General features: G+C 42.1%; 1 protein-coding gene across 2 annotated transcripts in view; it reads left to right on the plus strand.

The window, feature by feature from the left end:
- VWA8 (von Willebrand factor A domain containing 8) overlaps positions 1-19,365 on the plus strand; it is a 342,943-nt gene that overhangs the window by 273,319 nt on the left and 50,259 nt on the right. The window lies entirely within an intron of this gene.

Below are 19,365 nucleotides of genomic sequence, written 5' to 3' on the forward strand. Positions count from 1 at the left end.
TGATCTCTGTGACACAGTAGACTCCAGCCCCCACTCTCTCACCCCCGACCAAAGGGTCCTGGAGAATATCTTACTGTAATTTTATACTCCTCATTTGGAAGTAGAAAACCCAAAATAAAAGCTCAACATCCTCTGACTGTGAGGTTTAGCCCTTATAGATCATTTACTAGAATCTATGCAATCCTTCTGTAATGGTGGGAGAAAGAACCCCAGCAGTTGGCTGTGGTACAATTTGGATTAATGATAATAATAATAACCATTTAGTTTAAATAATTAAAGACATAATAAAATCTGCAGACAAGTAAGGAAAGATCTCTGACCTTTTTGCAATAATTATACATTTGCTTATAGCATATAGCTGTTAAACATTATAAACACAATTACCAGGATCAATTTTAAATTTATTAGAACAAGGAGGTTTGTGAAGGATAAAACTTAATGTAGGAAAAGTTGAATATTTATTTTTATTTAGCTGATACCTCGTAATTCCTGTCAGTTTAAAATATCAACAATCCTCTTCTATGATCATAACAAAATCTGTTTTAAAAATCAAGTGCCCTGTAAGTTTTAAACTCTTATGCTAAATGGAAAGCATCAGCCTATTATTTTAAATTTTCTCCTAGAGTGTTTCTTTATATTCCTGAAGACCCAAAGCATAAATGGTGTTACTTGTAACTTACAACATTTCTTGCCTTTAGCAAGTGCTCTGATCTGTGTGTTATTATTGCCACTATGAAGGTAATTATAATTGCATCACTCCTGAGACGATAAAAAAGTTTTTGTAGGTCTGTATGCAAAGTATCTGAAGAAAAGATTATTTTACTTGCCCGCCAAATGCAGCTTCCAGCAAGAACTATTGTTCAGGACCTTTTATAGACATAGATGAAATTCCTTTTGCCATTTGAACAGTGTTTATATTCAGGAAAGTTCACAGTTAAGTCTTTGACATACTGTGAAAGGATCTTTTGTTCTCTAGAAAAACATACTTCCTCATCCTTTGAGTCACCTTGTTTTTATTCCCTTGTTTGCTTTTCAGGGGAAATAATGCCTACCTCCCCAGTAATGTCAAGGGAAGAGCTGCTTCAGAAATCAAGGTTGTTCCCCGTAAGGAAAGACGGCTTGGTTATTGGCAGAAAAAAATCAGGAACACTTTTAAAAACTGAAAGAGATAAATAATGTCATGTCAAGCTTCAGAAAAGTTATTTGGATAAGATTTTTTCCAAAGCTAAAAAAAGAGAATCTTTTTTTATCATCATAATTAACAGTGATCAGGCTCAGGAAACAGGAGACCACTCTCTCGGGGCTACAGATATAGTCCAAAAGCACTTTTCTATTGTGTTGGGAAGGACCTTCTCTGCTGACTGTATTGATGCTCTAAGATATGTGTAGCTTTAATGTTTTCTCCTAGTTGGTGGGATCCAGAACTCGCTTTAAGATAAACTCAGGCTTAGACTACCCTGATCTGAATTATCTAGCATTATTTATTTAACAACAAATACTGTGACTGTTTCCGCATGCGAACTGATTTTGAAGGGACAAAGCATTGCTGTTTTATTCATCCCCACATGCCCGGTGCTAACCCAGTGACCTGAGTTTACTGGACACGCAGTCAGGATTTCTTAGATGAATGAATGAAATAAATACGTACACTTTCAGGATAACAATTTCAAATAAGACGTTTATATGAGTATGTGTTTGCTTTTAAAAAAAAAATCTCATTGGTCTGTAGGTATATTCTCTGTGTTCGTGTGTTTCTCTACCCTTACCTCATTTACATAAATGGGCGATTACTTGTGGTTTAGGGATTAGCTCTTCAAACCCTTCTTCGGTCACCCTAAACCTGAGCCATCTAGAAATGGATCCTAAAAGCTTCTAATCCTCATTTATGTCTTATATTATACCATAAGCAGGGCATCAGGATCAGTGATCTTCATGCTCTGGCACATTTCCACTGGAGGTATTTTTTTGTCTGTAAACACTAAGCAGAGATAGGCTTTACTACCATTGTTAGAGAAGCTGGGGTGTTGTATGTGGGAGGAAGGGAAGAGGCTGGAGCTTGTCGACCAATGCTAGGCACTTTATTTATTTATTTGTTTGTTTATTTATTTATTTATTTATTTATTTATTTTTGTTAGGCACTTTCTATGCTTTCCTTCACTTACTCTTTGTAGCTCTCCATGAACTAGGTTAGGTGATGGTTTTTACAGAAGAAACAGAAGTTCATTATGTAATACACCCAATGTCCTGTGGCCAGTAAGTGACACTATCAAATTTGTGCCACCAGAGCAGATACTAAGTTTGCCAGTTATGCTCAAGATTGCCGGATATAAAACTGATTCAAACCATATAGAAATACTATATTTTACTAACCTTCTGAAAACTATACTAGCCCTACTTATACTCATTGTTTTCTACAAATCTGATGTACAGTAAAAAGGAAAAAGCAGTTGTTTTTCAGAAATATTCCTTGCTTCCTTAAACTGCGATGGGCTTTATAAAACATTGACTTCTGTGACTTTCAAGAACACGTTTATTATTTAAAGCCAGTGTGATAGGGATCCCTGGGTGGCGCAGCAGTTTGGCGCCTGCCTTTGGCCCGGGGCGCGATCCTGGAGACCCAGGATCGAGTCCCACATCGGGCTCCCGGTGCATGGAGCCTGCTTCTCCCTCTGCCTGTGTCTCTGCCTCTCTCTCTCTCTCTCTCTCTGTGACTATCATAAATAAATTAAAAAAAAAAAAGCCAGTGTGATATAGTAAAAAATCTAATAAACCTGGCTTTTGGAATAAAATGGACTGGGACTTGAATCCTAGCTCTACCACCTAAGAGTTATGTGACAAGAAGTTGTTTAACATTCCCCAACCCTAGACTGCTGGTCTGCAAAGTAAAAATAACAATGCCTCACATGAAGAATTGTGAATATTAGACATAATATGTGTGAAGTAACTAGATTGTGAATAGCATGAGGGCAGGGATCATGGATGTATGATCCACATTCCCTTCCTAATGCATGGACAGCCACATGAGCACTCATCACTGGTACTCACTGAGTGAATGAGTAAGTGAACGCATGAATTCTCTTCAGCAACCAGATTAGGTAGTTTCTGTTGTTCAACTCCATACATATAAATCAGGAAAATTCTACAAGATATTTTAACAAGAAGAAAAATGGCACACGTTTTCATCTTTGCATTGTTTGATATGCCTTTCATTCTTCCAGATGTGCCCAGAAAAATATGATGTAAATGCAAAACTCACATTTAATATTACCTGATTTTAAAAGAAAAAATTTTAATCTAACAAGTGAACAAGTAAAGTGCATTAAAGTGAAAGTCCTGGTGCACCTGGGTGGTTCAGTTGGTTAAGCATCCGATTCTTGGTATCAGCTCAGGTCTTGATCTCAGGGTCATGACAAGCCCCCCTTTGGGTTCCACACTGGGCATGGAGCCTACTTAAAATAATATTAATAATAATAATAATAATAATAATAATAATAATAATAGAGTGCAAATCCTAACTTGGGATTTGTAGGCAAAGAATGGCCTTTTCCTTGGTACTCCTCACATTTTATTCTCATTTTTTTAAGGTATCCATTTCTCTCAAGTCTTGCTTGGAGCAGCTACGTAGCTGGAAATGTTTGGAGTCCCCTTCATGTCACATCTTTTGCAGCTGAGAGCAAACATGTTTTCAGGAGCTCAGAAATAATCAAGTTTTCATTCCAGCTGCCAGAGCCATAAAAGAGGCCTGCTGCATTCTGGGCAGAGCGCTACATTAGGAAACATCAGTTTGGTATTTGTAATACTTGCAGCAATATTGAACTTCCTGTGTGAGGTCATGAATGAACAGCAGATCATGAGTGTTAGTATAAAAATTAGACAGAGTGTTGAATTCTCATTCAACTTAAATTTCAGAAAATATCCTTGATTAAAATCCTGGGTCACTTTTTCCCAATGCTGATATTAACATGTTCTGTATCTGGCACATCTCTACTGAAAAATGAATGTTTTATAGTAAGCAATACCTTTTTCACTCTCAGAAAGTAAAGCAGTGGTAACTATAGCTAACCTTATAACACTAACTGTGGCCAGGCTCTGTTCTAAGTGATTAGGTGTACTAATCCTTTTTAAACCCCACAGTGACCCTATGAGGTAGGTACCATGGTTATTTTCATTTTACAGATGAGGTACCTTATCCAGCTAATAAGTGTCAAGAGCCAGGGTTTGAACCCAAGCAGTCTGGTTCATGTCTTTGCTCTTAACTGCTACATTAGAAGATATTTTTGAGTAGCAGGAATGCATATCTTTATTAGGATTCATTTCTCTGACCATCCTAGAAAGGTACATAGGGGCAGGGCATACCACCTCCCTACACTCTGCTTTTGTCATGTGCAACATGCCTAGGTTTCATGTGTGGATTAGAGGCTGTTATGAGGAGATCCTACCAAAGAGCCCTCCAAGGGTTCTTCCAAGACTAAGGGAGACTTCTTAGACTCTCAAGACTAAGTCTTTTTTTCCCTTCCTGGGAAAAAGACACTTTAATATAATGGCACGATGAAAACATCTGAGTTAGTCAGCTATCACACTGAAATTCTTGTCTTTAAATTCCGATGAAGTCTATCTTTATGACCTTTCTAGCAAAGTGATTGGGTTTTACCTACAATAAAAAGGAAGAAAAGGAGATAGTAGATTCACTCCTTCAAAGGTGCTTGTTTCTTAAGAGCTGCACTCATCAAAACTCACGTAAAAATTTCTTCGTGGGAGGGACAGTCCTACCAATGCCCCTACCAGCACACCTGGCCACTGTACACAAGCGGAAGAAGGCTTTCCCATAGGGGGGATGGATTGCAAGAGAGCCCTCTCTAGACAAACCAGTTAGGGAAAAAGAAAGAGCCTCTTTCTCTAGGCTATCCTCCCCATTCCTGGTGCTAGTGACACATAGTGTGAACCTCATCCGCACTCAGACTGCCTCAGCCAGGACAGCAGCTGCGCAGTTAGGGACACACCAGCATTCTTTAAACTCTGTGCCTGTCTTGTCTCATCCAACAGTAATATATGCAAGCAACATTAGCTCCCTGAGCCCTGTCAACAATGAAAAGAACCAGGGTGGAAGTGGCCCTTATAAGGAAACCAAACTCCAGTCAATGAGAAGAAAGCCGCAGGGTTCACTCATCATTCATTCACTTAACAGCTGTTTGTTGAGGATCTACTATACTCCAGGCATTGTACCAGGTGCCAGCTATTCAAAGATGAAAAGTTCTGAACGTCTAGTCTTACTGTCAAGAAGACAAAGTAGAGAATCAGGAATGTATGATGCCTGATAATGGCTGGGAGCCCAGGGAGGAAAGGTTCCAGATCAGGTGAAGAGATCCCTAAAACTCTAGAGAAGGGACAAAGCAGGGAACCAAAACAGATTCATGCAGGAGGAAACCAAACAGGGACCTGGTTACAAGAAGAGGGATTCAGGGTAGGGGCTTGTTCACAAGGGAAAAGCCAGAAGGTCAGTGAGGATGTAAGGTGCAAAAAAGAGAAGAGACCCACGTGGCCAGAGCTGTCACATTGCCTTAGTCTAGAACCCATAGAATTAATTACCTTAAAAATCTGAAATTTGTCTATTAACCTTTTATAAAGAGGCACTGGGAGAAACATGCCAGAAACTTTATCTGTGAATTTTGAAGACTTCAAAAATTCAAAACTTCAAATTTTTTATTTTAAAATTTAAAAACGTCTGCATCCAACAAAATTGCTATTAATATGGACGTGGAATAAGCAGATCTTTACAGACAAATGTAGACAAACATGTACGTGTTCTTCTTTCAGATGGCAAGATGTATATAACCCAGTATTGCCTTTGGCAATTGCTGCCCAGAAACAGAGTTTAATTCAATACCCAAAAGGAGTTATAAAGTCCTCCAAGGGGCTGGGTTGTATAATATGTATAACGCTCAGTTATTATAGGATGAATGATTGTATAATTCCACTTATGAGACTGAAATGGTGCCATTAATAGTTACCCTGGGACAACAGGCACTAACTAGGACCGTCCCCACACAACGGGACATGTGAGAAACTGGTTATTAGTCATATTATTTCCATTTGTTTTATTTTTATCTAGAATGCAGTTTTGTAGGATTCCTCTGGTATTTTGGAAATATAAGTCCAGAACACATGATCATATAAGACATATTTGCATACCAAGGAAAGGTTTTATTCACTCCTCCACTTACGGTTTTTTTAATAAAAGTCTTCTTGGATTATAAACCTATAATGCATTCTAGAACACCACACCATATGAATACAAATTAGCATGGCTGGCTCACTAGCTAAGGTCCTGGTGTTGCCAGGGAGACATCATTCCCCATGGTCAGAATCTCTCTAGATTGATGGAAATTGCTTTCTTTTAGAAGTAAGAGAGCGTAAGAGCCATCTTAAAACTAATCATCAGCATCACAGCAGGACTGGCCCCTCGCTAGTAAATAGATGTTATAACTCCTTTCAAAAAGGCTGAGCTGGTACATATAAGGAAATTCAGAATTCCAGATAAATGTGACCTTCTACGCATGATCCTAACCAGGTCCCCCAAACATTAAATTTCTAAAGCGATTTCAAAGTGAAATAATCTACCTGACTTTAGCTTGTAATTCTCTCAAAAACCTGTCATTTCTAAATGCTTCAAAACCTAATTGTTCATCATACAATTAAGATTTTAGTTTGAATTGGTTTTGTTTTATGAATATTTAAGATCACTTTTTTTTCTGAAAGAACTGTAATTCTTTTTTTTTTTTAATTTTTATTTATTTATGAAAGCCACACAGAGAGAGAGAGAGAGAGAGAGAGAGGCAGAGACATAGGCAGAGGGAGAAGCAGGCTCCACGCACTGGGAGCCCGATGTGGGATTCGATCCCGGGTCTCCAGGATCGCGCCCTGGGCCAAAGGCAGGTGCCAAACCGCTGCGCCACCCAGGGATCCCTTTTTTTTTTTTTTAAGATTTTATTTATTTATTCATGAGAGACACAGAGAGAGAGGCAGAGACACAGGCAGAGGGAGAAGCAGGCCCTATGCAGGGAGCCTGACGTGGGACTCAATCCCCGGGTCTCTAGGATCACACCCTGGGCTGAAGGCGACACTAAAACGTTGAGCCACCCGGGCTGCCCAAGAACTGTAATTCTTTTTTCTTTTTTTTTTTTTTAAGATTTTATTTATTTATTCATGATAGTCACACAGAGAAAGAGAGGCAGAGACACAGGCAGAGGGAGAAGCAGGCTCCATGCAGGGAGCCCGACGTGGGACTCAGTCCCAGGTATCCAGGATCACGCCCTGGGCCAAAGGCAGGTGCCAAACTGCTGCGCCACCCAGGGATCCCAAGAACTGTAATTCTTATTCTACTTGTACACTCAGTATATACTTTCCCCCAGAAAATGCCCCCCACACTTTTATCCGTATCTTGTCTACAAACAGCATAACTCCCCTGCTATTCCTTCTTATCCTTTGTCTTCATTCAAGCTGGTGTTTGAAGGGTTTTTTTAAAATATGCATCTAGGGATCCCTGGGTGGCGCAGCGGTTTGGCTCCTGCATTTGGCCCAGGGCGCGATCCTGGAGACCCGGGATTGAATCCCACGTCGGGCTCCCGGTGCATGGAGCCTGCTTCTCCCTCTGCCTATGTCTCTGCCTCTCTGTGTGTGTGTGTGTGACTATCATAAATAAATAAAAATTTAAAAAAAATATGCATCTACACCTGGGAGGAAAGAATGAGAGTTCTTGAGGACAGAACATGTGCTGTTGGATATTTGCACGTTGTTGATAAACCCAGGGGTTATCAGAGATCAGGACTGTATAGAAGGACTTCTTAGACAGAGTCCCCTATTGCTTCCTCCAGCCTGTTCTTGTTTATCTTGTCCTCTTTGTTTTTGTAATTTTTTTCATGTTTTTTCTTATGTTTTTAATTAAGTTTTTTTTATTTTAATTCCAGCATAATCAACATATGTCTTTTTCCTTTTAAACAGAATAAAGCAATTAATTGTTTGGATACTTTGCTTCAGTAAATTAAAAATATCACTTTCCCAAAAAATTCTAAGATTTTCATTATCATCAGAATGATCAACTGGATTAATTTTTTAAGCCAGTAATAATTGCCACCAACCAATAGATAAATCCATAAGAAGCCTCAGACCCTGAAATCCAGTCTACCTTCTTTTTTGAATATAAACAAGACAGAAGGTCCAGTTTTAGCAGGGAGTAGCCAAATCACTGGATAGAACTCCTCTAGTGTGTTTTAAAATAGGCAGAAAACTAGAAGTAGAGATTTTTAACTAGCAAGCATATGAATTTTAAATCACTGAATTTGATCTCTTACATGTTTCAGTTAATCTACCAACACTTTGAATGGTTGCTTTTTCTTGCCACATTGATTTATTTTCCCTCGTAGTCAAGCCAGCTTTCAAGTTTAAAACATTCAGGTTTATTGAGCAAAGGGAGTATCCTTAAAAAATTCACTGCATCTTAGTTTATGTAAGTCTACCAGCAGGAGAATTTTATCACTCCCCAAGGGTGAGTATGAGCCATTTGGGTCTGGCTGCCTGTTAAACTATGCCTATTTATTTATGGTCTCTGTAACATGAGGGAGAGCAAAAGCTGGCTCCTGTGAGCATTCTTTAAGCCTGGACATGGCTTTGCCTCTGCTAAAAACACTGACATGAATAGACTCTGTCACAGACTCAAAGGTCACTTTTCCATTTTGTTCATATTGAGAAACAATTTAGATAATTATCTGTCTTTTGTACCTCAGAAGAATAGGAGCAGAGGGAGGGAGTTGTTTCATTTCCTTGAATTTTCTTTGCTAGCCTACATCGGGCTCTTGAAATTGTAAAATAGAGCGGAGATGTGGCCCACGTAAAGAGCACATCTCTTCCAAGCGTGGCCCACCCATTTGTTATGTTGCTGTTTCTGGAAATCCTTTGTTCTTAACAGAGATACCTCACTTTATGCCATGAGAGTCTTCCTCGACATGTATAAGGCCAGTCTGTACAAATCAGATAACGTTTCCTCTTGGTTACATCACCATGCCTTCCAACATGTATTGGAAGGCACGCTGTACAATTAAGCTATGGGCTGTGAGCTTTTGCCTTTTCAATCCTCAAAGATTGAAAATCCTCAAAGAGGTTGGCAGGTGGATAGGCACACACGAGTTGTCAGACTGTATGGCACAGAGGACAGTTTGGAGAAGGAGTACTGTGAGACCCCAAAGGAATAAAAGCATCATTTGTTTGGGAAATTCAAAAGCATCTTCTAGAAAGTATCATTTGCAGAATGGCCCTCTTCATGGCCAGATACTTGCAGTTTGTCCAAATTAAAGCTTTAGATTTCACTAATCCAGCCTCCTTATCGTTTTCTCCACAACCAACATAGCTAATACTTAATCTCCAAACAGATGGTTATACGCCACAAAACTTCCATTTAAAGGAATATTTTTGGAAATTTTAAAATTCTTTTGAGATGGGAAAAAAGTCTTTTTGGCCTAATCTCCATAATGACTTTCATACAGCCTCTACTTTCTTTATACGTCAAGCAACTCTTTGCCATGCTCTCACACAGTACTCTAGTCTTGTGCTTCCAAAATAAAATGGAAGCTACCAGAATGCAGCCCTTCCAGCTTCCCAAGCCCTAAGGGGCAAACCCATCCATGGCAGGACTAGGTTCCCCTCCTCTCTACAAAGGCCCGCCTCTCCTCCCACCTTCCCAGGCACTTAACCTCCATGCTGTTGACTCCTTTTTCTCGGGTATCTTCGTTCGCTCTCCCTTCTGGGAGCATCAGCACTGAAACATGCTCTCCTGTTTTCCCAGACCCCACAGGTCGCACTTTCTATTACTCAAACTCTACTCTAGATAACTCTAAGCCATTTCACAGGGAAGCCTCCTAAAAGAATCCTCTCCATGCACTGACTCTGCTTCCAGACCACTGTTCATTCACACCTCCTCCTCGTATGAAATTCTAGCCCCACCTCCCCATCCAGAGAATTGCTCTTGCTAGAGTCCTAAGGACCCTCAACAGGTAGCTAAATTCCATGGGCCCTCCGCAGTCATCACCTCATGTGGCCTTCCCTTGCTCTGAGCTCAGCACACTCTGTCGAAGCTCAGTCTTCCTTTGGCTTCATAACCACAGTCTTCCCCTGACTTTCCTCCTGCCTCTCGCCGCTTCCTCTCAGTCTCACCTGCATTCATTTCCCGGGCCACTGCCCTTTTCACTCCACATTCTCTTTCAAGGCGACTTCATTCCCTTCCATATTTGAGGTGGTTGGTGCTCAGAAAGAACCAGAGAAGTGGCAGGGGTTTATAAAAGTGCCTGTTAAAAAAATAGAATGAGCTAGCCCTTCCCTTCTGTTTTATTTAGTAAAATAACAATACATCTCTGCTGCCTCACATATTTGAATGGGACTTTACAGTTTTGGAAAGCATCTTTACACAGCCATCCACAGGCTTCAGAATGGAAAAAAAAAAAAAAAAACAGATCAACCCCTCTTCATTTTGTAGATGCAGAACTTGGAAGTCCAAAGCCAGGGAGTGCTTTTCCTAGAGTCACACAACTGCTTCTCGCCGTATTTGACCCTCACAGGAACTCCAGGAGGACATGTATCCTTATTCCCATCCAAGGGATGGGAAAACTGTGGACCTGCAAGTTTGAATCTTGCTCACGGTTGCACAGCTCGTAGGTAGCAGGACTAGAACTCGGGTCACTTCGTTTCTTAGCAGTGCCCCACACCACTTCTCTGCATTCCTAACATCGGTGCAGTTAAATTAATTAAATTAGATTTTCAAATGAGATTTCCTTTAAAAAGAGAGAGGCAGGCACACAACAACCGCCACACCTGCTAGTATAGCACGGCATGATGATGGGGAAGAGAGGCAGCGAGGGGGGTTTCACATCATAGAAATCCTGAGTGTAAGTGTTTATCCATACTCAAAGACTGAGTTAGGTTTGTTTGTTTTGTTTGTGTTTACATGTATGTACTGATTAGCAGTGAACTGATTCCACAATTATAAATACATTTCTCCCTCTCCCTGATGATCTTCAGTGAAGGAGAATAAATGTGGGAGTGATGAGCCCTAACTCCTTTGGTTTTTGGGGTCTTCACGTGATGAACTTCTGGGTGCTCTGATTAGTTCATCCTACTTAGATGGGCTCTAGGATGAGGTGTTGCATCGTCACAAGCCTCAGTGAATATGTGTTACGCAGGTAGATTGTGCTGGGTGCTGTAGCAAGAGCTGTGTGAGCCCAGCAAAGGGCTCCCCATGTCAACTATCATTTAACCCTCTTATTTTCAATTAAACACCCCTACTGCTGTTCTGTCTGCCTGAAATCTCCAGCCTCCAGCCTCCTACCGAGCAACTTTATGCTTCCTTCAAGGTTCCTTCTTGGGCGTTACCTCTTCTGGGAAACATTCCCTGATAGTGGTCCTAACACCCCGCCTTAAGAGCCCTTCCACTATATTCCACTTGCACATTGTACTTACCCCTGGCATAGCACCCCAACCCACTCTCTGCACTGATTAATAAGAACAGATCCAGGGCACCTGGGTGGCTCAGGAGGTAAAGTGTCTGCCTTCGGCTCAGGTCATGATCCCAGGGTCCTGTGATCGAGCCCCCACATCAGGCTCCCTGCTCAGCGGGGTGCCTCCATCTCCCTCTCCCTCTACCATTCCCCCTGCTTGTGCTCTCTCGCTCTCTTTCTCTCTGCCAATAAATAAAATCTTTATAAAAATAAATAAATAACGAATCCACCTCCTTCTACACACCATTGAAAACTCCCTAGGGTACAGAATGGAATCATGGATCTTTGTATCCTTAGCATCTAGTAGAGGGTCCAGCTCCTGGTCTGTGCTTGCTGAAAACTACTACAGGAAGGTAGGCGGTCTGACAGGAAAAGATGAAAGGGAGGCAACTGGGGGGATCCCTGGGTGGCTCAGCAGTTTAGCGCCTGCCTTTGGCCCAGGGCATGATCTCCAGGATCTAGTGCCGCGTCGGGCTCCCGGCATGGAGCCTGCTTCTCTCCTCCTCCTGTGTCTCTGCCTCTCTCTCTCTCTCTCTCTCTCTCTCTCTCTCTCTCTCTCTGTCTAAAATAAATAAATAAATAAATAAATAAATAAATAAATAATAAATAATCTTTTAAAAAAAAAAGAAAGGGTGGCAACTGATGGTTCATCTAAGTTATATATGTACAGGGTTTTAAAATTAAATTCAAAAGACTTGTGGAGCACTGGGGTGGCGCAGTCAGTTAAGCATCCCAACTCTTTGCTTCAGCTTAGGCGGTGATCTCAAGATTGTGAGACAGAGCCCCATGTTGGACCCTGAGCTCAACAAGGAGTCTGCCTGGGACTGTCTCTCTCTCTCTCTCTTCCTCTGCCCCTCCATCCCATGCTCACCCACTCTCTCTAAAATAAGTAAAGCTTTTTAAAATAAATTTCAAAAGACTTGTTATGAGAAATGGTTCAGAGACAAACACTTTCAGCTCCTTTTGCTGATTTTTTTTTTTTGCCCCTGTTATCTCTTACTAACATGTTTCTGTTTCTTCATGATTTTCCATTTTAAGTATGATCTCTTCACTTGAACCATGGGCGTTCAAGGGTGGCACCCTTACACTTTCCCATGCCTACTCCATGACACTCAGTCGTACAGTCGTACCTCCATACACCTGCTCTGTGACACATGCTTCCCACCACCCCCCAGCCAATTTGTGCTGGAATTCTGGTTAGACCAGCACTCAGGTTCCATATTATACTATGTTAAATGTTATCGACCAGAAGAACCACGTAGTGTACTTGAATTACATTTCTGCCAGTCCCCCTTCATTTTCTGGGTGAAGAAAGCTAAGAGAAAATAGGTAACTTTAGCCAAAACCATTTTGCCTGTTAGTGCCAGAACCAGGGTCAAAAGCCAACCTTCTAATTCCCAGTAAAATGGTTTTTCCATGACATCAAGCTGCCTCTCAAAAAAAAAAATTTTTTTTTTTGTTATAAAATCTTAGTGAACCCATGTGAAGAAAAGCCAAGCGTTTATGTGACTCTATCAAAATATTCTTTACACTTAACTCTGGTTTTAGTCAAATTGATCCCTGGTGACAGCTTATATTTCCCGTAAACTAGAACTGAGATAAATGTAGATAAGGGCCCAAAGAAGGAACTTAGAACTAGAAAGAATTTCATCTGGTTTTTCATTTTGAAGATGAGAAGACTAAGGCCCAGAAAGGTTAAATGACTTGCTGAGTGTCACACAGGGAGTTTGGGGCCCCAGGGGGGCTGAAATTTCAGTCCAGCCTTCAGCCCGAGCTCAGCTGAGTACCCCATCCCCTCAGACTCCACTCAGGTACCCTTCTTTGTATAAAATCTCTAGTACACATACCTAAACCCATTCCCTACGTTAAACTTATTCATCCCCCAAAAATGACATTAAAGCATGTCAAGTTAAGTCAACAGCAGAGTATGAAGTGCATTTCTTAAAACCAGGGTTCCGTTAAGCTCCCTCGCCTGGCTGCACAATTAGAGCACCACACTGCATGAGGACCCAGAGTACAATGATGTCAGCAGAAGGAGACCGACAAGAAAACATTCCTGGGTGTCAAGAAGAATTAGTGTCACTACTAGTGAAAGTACCAGCACCGAGAAACCACAGAGAGCAGGACTGGCTGCCACCCCACTCACCCCAGTTCAGCACCCAGTCTCTGGGAGTGCACAGAGTGCACGGCCCGTCTCCCTTCTGAGTGATCCCCCTCATCACCTATGGCCCTGTGGCGGCACTCTTGGAAACATATACAGCTTCGTGCTGCAGAGTCCCTGCTGCCTCCTGCCTTTGACCTCCAGGTTTCACAAGAATTGGCGCTGCTGGAGGGGGGGATCCTCAGATCTGGGGGCCCAGAGCAAAGTGTGGGGAGAGAGGGGAACCACGGGAGGCGAATGCAGAGGGAATGTGCTGGGATGGTAGCCAAGGCTTTTGTCTTTGGGGGAGTCTGAGTTTCAGGGTGTAGAGGGGAGACTGTTGAGAAAAACTGGAAAACTAACACAAAGGAGAAGATGACAAACTCCTTTGTGTTTGCACAAGTCCCTAATGAATTAGAGTCATTATTAGGAACCATTTGTCTGTGTCTAATTACTGTGTAGCTCGTGTCCAAGTGTCCAAGATACGTGACCTAACCTATGTCCTATAACTGCCACAACGTTCTTAGAAAGTTTGACCCATTGGTATTGAGTGCTCTTAACCTGTTGCTCACATAGGAAGCACAACTGCAGTTAAAAGAATGTTTCACAAAGCAAGATCCAGTAGAAGTCTTTTCTCCCACCCCAAAGCTTCTGCTTTGCACCTTGCCACCCCTAAGTTCCAGGAGAGCAGTTAGCAGGTTTCTATATATTCTTGTGGCTTATGTACCTCGAGAGCCATCCTGCAGCTTTGAAATGACCACAGTGGCTGTGGCAGGTGCCAAAGATGACAAAGGTGCTATAACCTCGTCCTGCCCTCTGGATGTTCATGGCAGGGCATCCGTACCGGTAAACCTATCCGGCTGCACATTTCCATATACCCCCGGTTGGGGTTCACAGAGTCACTGCAATGCTACTTATCACTTTAAGAAATACGGTCTTTTAGAAAATGTGTGTAGAGGTCCACACCTACATAAGTGGAGTCTGATAAAAGTGTACATCACAGTTACTTAATGGCTGTGTTTTGCCCAGGCTCCACGTGGGAGGCACACTCTCAGCCCATTTGAGCTAGTGCGGCAGCCTGGAATGTTCCGTCACAGAATGAGCCTTGCGCACAAACCATTAGTGCTCAGCTACTGAGCAATGCCCCACTCTCCCTTAAGTGTGTGCACACTGCATATAGCTTATTTCTCTCTGGCCTCGCTTTATGACGTTATTTTGCATCCTGATGACTACTTTTGACCCACAGTGGCTGTCAAAAGTGTGTGAGTATGTGGGCCCTGTTGCAAAGGAAACAAGGAAGACGGTGCTGCCGGATGTTACAACATAGGTTCCACAGAAACTCCGTGAACCTGAGGAAATGGTTACGGAAGTGCAGGCTAAACATCGGTAGGCAACACTTTATAAACATTATTACAGCCTGAGATGATGAACCCATGATTGTATGAAGGATAACTGGAAGAAGAGAGAGCCAGTGGCAGACTGTGATTTCAGTGAAAACAAAGAAAATGGAAACCCAGTTGCCAGTGTGGGATGCCCTAGAGGAAGTACGCTGTGAGGAGCTGCCCCGCATTGATCCACTGAGCGTTTCTATTTTCAGAGGATTCCTATGTCAGGGGCATTTATGTGGGTTGCGATCAGTGCTTCCAAGAATTTTCAGAATCTGGGTTGTATTAAAAGCCCCTGTTGCTTCCATCCACTCTAGTGGTACAAATGGCTTTTCTACCCATCCTTTCTTTTCCTTAACTACATAACACCTCAGAGAATTCTGTTGACGTGGAAGGCACAAGAGCTTTAAAAATTCCCAAATAGGTTTTACCTCTTAGAACACAAAAATTCAATATGAGACTGAAATCACCTGGCCAGGAAACATCACGAGAGATCATTTAGCTGCAGTAATGATAAAAGTACATGACAGTAGCTATCCCTCGCCGGGGCCACCTCGTATACAACACAACCAAAAGCATTTGCTCACCAGCTTTGCTATAGCCAAGGTGGCCCTGCATTGTTGACCTTTTCCTTGCCTATGGAAGCCTGATGGCCAGGCTGGAATTCACTCCAGTGTTGAATAGTAACCTTCGGAGGGCTCCTGAAAGTTAAAGAGGCAAAAATAGGGTTGACTAAATAAAGACCTGATGGTTTACCCCACTTCCACTGTCTGAATTCAATTAGCAGGTGTTTCTGGGGGAACACTGTAGAATACTGGATGTGCTTGCAAGTGGCAGCGGGGAGGGTGCATTTCTGTGCCAGGAAACTGTTGCCATGCCAATTATTTGTGGGTTTTTTAACATGTGTTTTTGACACTCACACATACACGATGATAACATTTGGTTTCCCATAAGGATTTGTTTGTAGGGCGCCTGGGTGGCTCAGTCGGTTAAGCGTCTGCCTTTGGCTCAGGTCATGATCCCAGGGTCCTGGGATAGAGTCCCACATTGGGCTCCCAGCTCAGTAGGGAATCTGCTTCTCCCTCTACCACTCCCTCCTATTTATGCTATCTCTCTCTCTCTCTAAAATATATAAATCATTTAAAAAAAATATTTGTCTGTAATTATAGCCTCTTATCCCATGAGACATTCTCTTGATCCCATCTTCTATATTCCATTCTCACGTTTTCCAAAAGTCTTCTTCATCTTTTGTGTCTGTTTGAATTGAAGTAGAAGAAAGAGATGGATAAATACTCTAAGTAAATTAAGAGGTTGTTTTGGATGGATTCTGCAGCCTTGTAATTTTGTTGTGGACAGCCATTCAAAGAGCTCTCTGTGGGTCAGAGAGCAAGGAGGCCACTACCCACAGACTTGGAGGCCAGGAGGGGGGAGTCATCCCGGCCCAGTGAAAGGATCGGCCAGAAACTGAGCTGAGGCCTAGCGGGGATCAGAGTCAGGCAGAGGGAGGTGCAGGGTCAGGATTTAAGAACAACCCAGAGCCAATAGGGCCATGTGTTTCCTGCCTCTGTTGGGAGACGGCTCTCTGCTGACCCAGAGGCTGGGCCCTGCTGTGCTGTTTGCCAATTATGGGCTGGCAGGAAAGAGCCAGGAAGAGTCCTAGCAGACACCCAGCTGACAGCTCATTGTGGAGAGGTTTGTACACAGAGGATTAAACTCATATTCTGTTGTGAGCAGTCTCCCACACGTTCATTTAACATATTTATTAAGCATCTATTATGTTTAAGGATATGTGTGTAAGCCACTGTGCCAGCTACTGCTGTCAGACAACAACATGTAAAGTAAAATTATAAACTGATACTTGGTCCCCCTTTTTAGCCCAAGTCTGTGAAATCTTTAAAGTGTCCTCTGTTTTCATCAAACGGAGTATTTTTGTTGCATAATGATAGACTTAGTGAAGAGAATCATTTCAGTGAGAAAGTTCTTTGTCAGAACCTGTAAACTCAGATTAGAGAAATAACAGAGGATGTATACATACGTATGTGTTCCAGAACATCGTATCAGATAGAGGAAGGGAGGTGTTTTAGATTATAATTTCAAATGTTTAAAAATACTTAACCAAAAAAAAAAAAAAATACTTAACCAAGCACATCACTTGTGCCGGAAAGCAAAATACATATGAGTTGCTAGGAGCATTCAAGCACAAAGGAGGAGAGTAAGACAGTTTGGTTGAGTCTGGGGAGATGGGCAAAGGGGTCCAGCTCAAAGTCAGGAGAGAAGGGCTGCTAGGTGACTTGAAGAAGCCGCTGAGGAAAGACGGGAACTTTTTCAATGCCAGAAGAGTCCACCCACTCCACCAGAGCAAGAGCTGCCACAAGACAGACCACAGACAGCTATTCTGCTTCTTACATGTAATACTACAATCGCCATAACGAGCATTTGTCTTCAGGGCCGGGGAGCAGACCAAGTACACGCTCCCCATCCCCTGCCCCATCCTCTCCATCTGCCACTCTGTCTGCTTGCTTATTCCTAGACTTTCAAAGGAAAGACTTGATTTCTCGGTTAGTGTTAAAGGCACTTACAGTGTGAATGCCCTCTGGGCTTAATTACTTAGTATGAATGAACATCAGCCACAGTGTAATTTTTTAATATTAACGATCAAAAATGAGATCCTTTCCTACTCTGTAAAAATGAAGAGGGATTAAAGAGGGCAGGAGGCCATTGCGTATTTGAAAGCAGATGTTGCCATCAGCCAGGGAAGACCTGAAGATGAGTTGCATACTTGATGGTTTGCCAGCAGTCGAAATTGGGACACATGAAAGTACCTACAAACAAAGGTATTTTTGTCATGCATTTCATTATAGAAGCTACATGTTACTTATGAAAACTGGATGAGGGTCAGCTTATTTTTTTAACCAGCTGTCTTCATATGAAAGACCATCATTCCTAGGGACATATTCATGTGACTTTCATTGTAGCTATGAAAGAAATTTCTAATCTGTCACAGTGACCTCAGACAGAAATATGTTTTAGGCAGGTATGCTCAGTACCTTATTCTGGCCTGTATCACCCTATGCTGTGACTTTGTTCCCCTTTGTACAGTATTCTTCTAGAAGCAAAGATCCTGTTTCATGTATCTCTGTGTCCCAGTGAGTAGCAGATGTATCATAAACATACACAGGAATGTTGGAATAAGAGAATGAATAAGTTCATTCAGTTGCCTGCTGACCAATCAAGAAGATTGTAGGCTACCCTTAAGCAGTAGGATTTCTGTGCTGGAATTATGATGACAATTTTGATGTCAAAAAATTCAAAGAATGTCTTCCTTTTAGAAATAGGACATCCTCCAAAAGGTCAACACAGTAGCTTCAGCCCTGCTGCCTGTCATTCATCCTTCAACACACAATTTTATTAACTTGCATGCAATTGACTCCCAGTAGCAGAAAACCCAATTGACAGTAGCTTAAACTAGAAGGACATGTATTATTTGCTTATGTGGAAAATCAGAGTGAAGGGACTCCAGGGCTGGCTCAGCAGCTCCACAGTGCCACTGGGGACATAAGCTCCTCCATCCTTCCCTCTGCCACCTTCGTCTTGTTGCCAGACGGTTATCAGACGTAGGCTGCACCTCTATGCATCACACCCTCACCCTGTTTCCCAAGGCAGCAAGTGCATATGTGTTTCAGGGGAGGGCAGAGCAGTGCATCCAGGGCACAAGAGAGCTCTGGGAGGAAGATGTTTCCCAGAAACCTCCTGATGGACTCTCTCTTCCATCTCAGGCCACATCCTTTTGCCTAAACCAGTCACTGGCAAAGGGCAATGGGATGGCTCTGCGTAATTCCACTCAATAACGATGCATCTGACTTCTGTTTAAAAAGAAGCAAGAGGGTGTGGATGTTGGGTAGGCAACTAGAAATATCTGCTGCACCACACCTAGTCTCCAGCTGGAAAATGAGAATCAGCTATGTTGTCCAGTCATACCTCCAAGAGCTAACTTTTCTTACAAAATTATATTCTGGCTATTTATATCATTTTATTGATGGTTTTTAAAAATCCTGAACTTAAGGAGGATCCTAAAATATATGAGCTTTACCCAGAATTACAAGGCTTTGATGAGTCATGTCCCTTCCCTGCTCTGATTTTGGTTGCTTTACTCGGAACATTTTTATGAGTTATATTTTACAAGATCCATGTTTTTTCCATTTTAATTCATATGTAAGAGGATTCCTGGGATTACAGTTTCTAGGATTACGGCACACTTACCTAAAAGGAAGTAGATTGTGTCAGCCGTGAAAAACACATC

This window comes from Nyctereutes procyonoides, unplaced genomic scaffold (assembly GCF_905146905.1).
Source record: "Nyctereutes procyonoides isolate TBG_1078 unplaced genomic scaffold, NYPRO_anot_genome, whole genome shotgun sequence".
NCBI classification, from domain to species: Eukaryota; Metazoa; Chordata; class Mammalia; order Carnivora; family Canidae; genus Nyctereutes; species Nyctereutes procyonoides.